Source organism: Magnolia sinica, chromosome 4 (assembly GCF_029962835.1).
Source record: "Magnolia sinica isolate HGM2019 chromosome 4, MsV1, whole genome shotgun sequence".
Lineage (NCBI taxonomy): Eukaryota > Viridiplantae > Streptophyta > Magnoliopsida > Magnoliales > Magnoliaceae > Magnolia > Magnolia sinica.
Window position 1 is genome coordinate 14,158,235 of NC_080576.1, and position 6,000 is coordinate 14,164,234.

The following is a 6,000-nucleotide window of genomic DNA, read 5'->3' on the forward strand; positions in this document are numbered from 1 at the left end:
GGAACATATTGAAACTCCGTATCGGACCTGGACCGCACATCAAAAGTTCTATTAATGCGAAACTATACGGTTATGACCGCCTACTGGGCTTGACAGCCATCTCGGGAATCAAGTCCAAATAGTATCCAAAAATGCACAACTTGAGTCCAGAGCGAAGTATGCGAGAAATGCGAATATCTTTAGAAAATGAACTCAAACTTAAGTGATTTGGGCCGTTCGCTTGCAGGCCAAATTTAAGGGTTCGGACCGTCAGATTCTGACCCAACTACACCCTCGGATCAGAAAAATTTTCCTACACATGTCGGTGTACTTGTGGCCCTGATCGAGAGACGTCGACCGTTGAACTTAAATAAGTCCACCGCGGTCGATCCATAAATTCGATCGGACCGAAATCTTAGCCTGGCATAGATCCATCGTTAGGAAACTTTCTCTAGACCGTATGTAGGTAATGGGCATCCAGATGAGCTCCGTTGGCCCGAAACGGACGACTTTTAGCTATAACCTAAGTATACCATGGCCTTAAGGTCATTGACTTCACTTCTGGGCCTATATAAGACCCTAAACCCACCCCTCTCTTATTCCATACGAATTTCCAAACCCTATGAGAGAGGAGAGAAAAGAGAAGGAGAAAGTGAGGAGAAGTGAGAGTGAGCTGTCGTTTGTTGCTGAGATTCAATCCTGCCACTCCACGTGCTGAATCCCCTCTTCTGTGTCGTTATACCGGCGATTTCAACTCCATTCTTGGGTAAAGAATCCTAACCCTAATCTGTTTTACATATCCAAATAGGTAAGATGGTGAAATAGTTAACCTATTTCAATGTTTAAGTAGCCGTTGTGTCGTAAACAAAGGCATAATGTACGAACTAAGTTTGTAATCGGCATACCAACAAAAGGTGCTGATTATAAATGTTTAGGTTATGGTTTTCAAGGCTTTCAACGTCAGTTAATGATTTATGACTGACTTGATTGATGTCACATGTATTTGGATACGATGTTTTCCGTGTATTATACATATATATGAACTATGTTGAATATAATGTATTTCATGTGTTTGTTGAAATATTTGAATGAATATGGAAATGATATTTTGTGCTTGCCATGATTACTAATTGAGGATTCATGATTGTTGTATATGTGACAACTCCTTAGTGAAAGGATTTGACATATTATATGTTATAACTAATTTCTTACATGTATATTGAAGTGTAGCCTAAGTGTTTGATAAAATGTCTGAATGAGTAATTGGTTAATGAAATGCATTTATTAAAGGTGTTGAGATGAGATTCTCAATTACCTTATCTACACAAATAGATTCATTCATGTAAGTTACATTTGGCTACGTGATTCATGTATAAAATGTCTATGTATGTTAAACATGTACACTATGTGTTTGTTAAAATGCTCGAATGAGATTTCTATTTAAATTGGTTGTCACATGCTGTCTTGACTATCACATATGAATACCAGTTGTATTTGAGTATGATTAGGACTAATACACAGTCCAGGTAATCGATAACAATTTACTATTAGTGACGGAACTAGTTTCTCCATAACGGATACGTTCGATGAACCTCCATGTCGATTAATTCAACGTACGCTCATACCAGTCGAGCTTGTCAAGTAACCCGATTGGCCTAGTGTATGTTCACCATGTATAGACGCTACTGTTTGAATCTAAGATACCACTTACCATTGAAAAGTCCGTTTAACCTTGGTACCACGATCTGCTAAGACTCATGAGTCAGACATGGTGGTATGGGACACCATGGTCGAGCTGTCGGCCTACGCTTGGGTGACGAGCCTCCCCGTAGTGTCTAGTGAGCAAACCAAACTCGTAAGCCGAATACAGTGGTATAAGACACTGTATTCGAGCTGTCGGCCCACGCTAAGGTAACGAGCCTTTCCTGTAGTGACCTTGAGTATAAAATAGGCCTACGATCGGGTGACGAGCCCCTCGTAGTGACCTCGAGTATGAATTAAGCCTACGCTGAGGTAACGAGCCTCCCATAGCAACCTATAGTGTAAACTCGTGAACTTGCCTATCGTATGTGATTAACTAGGATTGACGACCCTAGATAGATCATTGTTTGGATAAATGATATAAAAAGAGATACTTTAGCTTTCTGAATCTACTGTATGAATAGGTTTAATTAAGAACTTGGCTAACACGACCATGCACCGCATTGCATATGCCTATGGCGTGGGTGTCAGAGGGAGTGCAGGCGAGAGCATACATCGTTAATACATACCATTTTTGCATTAACAAGAGTACTTAGGACATGATTGTTGTATTGCTTTATCATTACTGCTTGACTGAATTGATAACATGTTAACATTTGCCTTATAGCTCCACTGAGTTGATCACTCATTCCCACTTTGAGACGATATTTTAAAACATTAACCAGACCCTATTTTAGTTTCAGATGATGGTGAGGCTTATGAGTTGGAGCCTGTCTCCTACGATGACGAGGAGGAGTTCTCTTACATGCAACTCTCTAACGGATCCATATAGACCTGGAGTTGCGTCGCCGAGGTTACGGGAATACAAACTAGTTGAACATCACACTTTATCATTTTGTAAATTTTGGAGTTATACATGTAATTATTTAACCTGGTGACGTTCATACTCTGGGGACCTACAATCACTTATATGCTCTATATATTTATCACAGTCTTCCGCTCGCGTAATTTAATTATCTCTTGAGTATGATATGCTGATTTGGTATAATCTCACTCATGTTTAATGCACTAATACAGACAACATTTAATCATCATTATCTATGTTGCATAAGTAATGCGTTGGAACTTGGGAGTTGAGCTTCTGCTCGACTCCCAATTTCTAGAGTGTTACAAGTTGGTATCAGAGAATAATTTGGATTAAACTGTACATGGGTTATGGTAACACAACGCACACTGACGTACTTTAATTTAGGAGGGAGTAGTGAAATGTAGAAACAGTCATACGATTCCCAAATTCGTCGACAGGCGAAACTGACCGTTGAAATCGAACCCGTAGGCATCTGTGATTATGCGAGATGATCCTAATTCTTTTTCAGACCGTCAATCGGCGAGTTTAGACGATAATTCGGCGTATTCCACGCTTAAGTAACCCGAAAAGTGTGAATACACGTAAGATAGGACCCGAAACATTATCAAATGGGCGTGGGGGCACAAACCGCATAAAACAGTGGGACTCGGGGTGAGTCCTGCACATTTTTAGCATCCCGGGAGGGGATGTCATCGCCCGGAGGTCCAACCATTTTTAGCATATGTTGGACCGCGATGGCATAGCCCCTACCGCGATGCATCGCGGTCCGTTTCGCCCGGGCCTATTAGGCTGTAGCGAGCCGGTTGGGCCGACCATTGTACACGTGAGTGGGGCCCACGAAATTGTGTGGGGACCCCTTTTTCCTCCCTATTTGCTCCATTTCCTTCATTTTCACCCCTTCAAGCTTTCTAAACTTCCAAAATTTTCATTTTTTTCTCTCAAATCCTCCCTCATTTCTCAACTGTCCTTCTTCTTCATCACTACATACCCACCTCCCACCACTCCTTTCAAACTCATCTCATATCTCACTCATTTCTTCTCATTTGAGCACACAAACCCTCCTTTGTGTCTCAAAAATCTCAAAGTCCACCAATCCACCCTATCCCTCCATCTTGTTTCACTTCCATGGCTCTTTTTGAGCTTGTGGCTGCAATATTCTCTCTCTCCATACTTCTTTTCCTCATAGGAAAGAAGAGGGCCTCCATGGATGAAGCCGGGCCTATCTGCCCTACCCGTTCAAGGAGGCAGAAAGGCGCTGGAGCTAGCACAAGCGTCGATCAAGAGATAAGGACGAAGCGAGATCTCGATCCCTAGATTCCTTTCGAAAGAACTCTACTGGCAGATATGACACATGAAAGGTTTCAAGGTCGTAGGGTTTTCTTTAAAGTACATGTGGACAAGAAACTATTTAGGCTTTATTCGGCGATGGATCTCTTGTTGGACACCGATTGGGGTCCCATATTTGAGGGCAAGTCTCGTGCGAATGAGAGCACTGTTCGAGCCTTCTACGGCCATATACGAGAGCCACTGCTGGAGCCTTTACAGTTCTCTATCCCCGTGAAAAGGCTGGAAGCCATTGTCAATTTGGACTTGATAGCCCGAATCATAGGGATGTCGCACGGTGAGGTTCATGCTATCGAGAAGAACCTCAGGATTGTACGTGAAAGAGATCGCGGCACACGATTTCTTTGCGGCCAACTGATCCAATGGAGTCTAAGCAACTGCCTCCCAGCGACGAAGATGACTCCTGACTTCCACCTATTCCATCTCTAAGTTTTGTATCGCCTGCACAGCCTCCTTACAGGCCACCTGCACTTAGATTTAGGCCGCCTCAGCGACCTATGGCACCGTAGCCAAACCGTTCCCAACAAGCTCGTGTGTACTCACTCGCAGCTGAGGCATCTGAGACAGCAGTTACAGCGCTGATGGCTTTCGAAGTCACAACACATATTCAAGGTACACCAGTCTTCTTATTAGTGGACACCGGGTCCACTATCTTTATAATATCATGCACAGCAGTCAAGTGACTGGGGTTGAAAACTAGTCTCATGGTTGGGTTGAGACTCCTTACTGCCACAGGGACTTTCTCATATACTACCAAGATGTGTAAGGGTTGTTCGATAGACTTGGGGAGCAGAACAGTACTCGTCGACCTGATTATTGCCCTACTATGTCATTACGATGTGATCCTTGGTATGGATTGACTCACCGAGATGAATGCAGTGATCGATTGTGATACTAGGGTGGTGACAACACATGGACCTGAGGGCACGACCTTTACATTGTACTATCGCATTAGTTGTTATGCTACCTTGCTAGAGAATGTTAGTGGTCTGACACTCGGAAACACGCCAGTAGTTTATGATTTTACGGACGTGTTCAGGAAGATACTTGGATTATCTCCTCAGTGCGAGATCGATTTTACCATTAATCTAGAGCCTGGTGCGACACCCATATCTCTACCGACGTATTGCATGCCTCCATGTGAGATGGAGGAACTGGGGAAACAGATCGATGATATGTTGGATGCAGGCTTCATACAACCGAGTGTATCTCCTTGGGGAGCACCTGTGTTGTTCGTGAAGAAGAAGGATGGATCACTGCGATTGTGTATTGATTATCGCAAGTTGAACCAAGTGACAGTAAAGAATAAGTATCATTTGCCCAGGATAGATGATTTGTTTGATCAGTTGAAATGGGCGCAGTATTTTACTAAGATTGACTTACAGTCAGGGTATCACCAATTGCGCGTTAAGGATGAGGACGTGCAGAAGACAGCGTTTGGAAACAGCTTTGGGCACTGCGAGTTCCTTGTGATGTCGTTTGGACTCACAAACGCACCCGCTGTGTTCATGGACCTGATGAACCGGGTGTTTCAGCCGTATCTGTACCGATTCGTCATCATATTTATAGATGACATCCTGATATACTCTAAGAGTCGGGCAGATCACGAGGAGCACCTGCGAGCAGTTTTTGATATCTCAGGAAGAACCAGTTGCTTGCTCAGTACAAGAAGTGTGACTTTTGAAAAGAAGAAGTCAAGTTCTTGGGACATGTGGTGTCTAAGGAAGGAATAGCAGTAGACCTTGCTAAGGTAGCCGCAGTTTAGGATTAGGAGCAGTCTGGTTCGGTTACTAAAGTGAGGAGTTTTCTTGGCCTGGCAGGTTACTACCGTCGATTCATTAGGGACTTTTCCAAGATATCTAAGCCGTTGTCTCAGCTCACTCGGAAAGACCTTAAGTTTGCCTGGAATGAGAAGACAGAAGCTGCTTTTCAAAAAGTTGACGTTCGCCCCTGTGCTAGTATTGACAGAGCAAGGGGTCAAGTATACCATATACACTGACGCTTCTCGTGTTGGTTTGGGTTATGTTTTGATACAGAATGACAGTGTTATTGCCTATGCATCGCGATGGTTGAGGAAGCACGAGGAAAACTACCCCACGCATGACCTA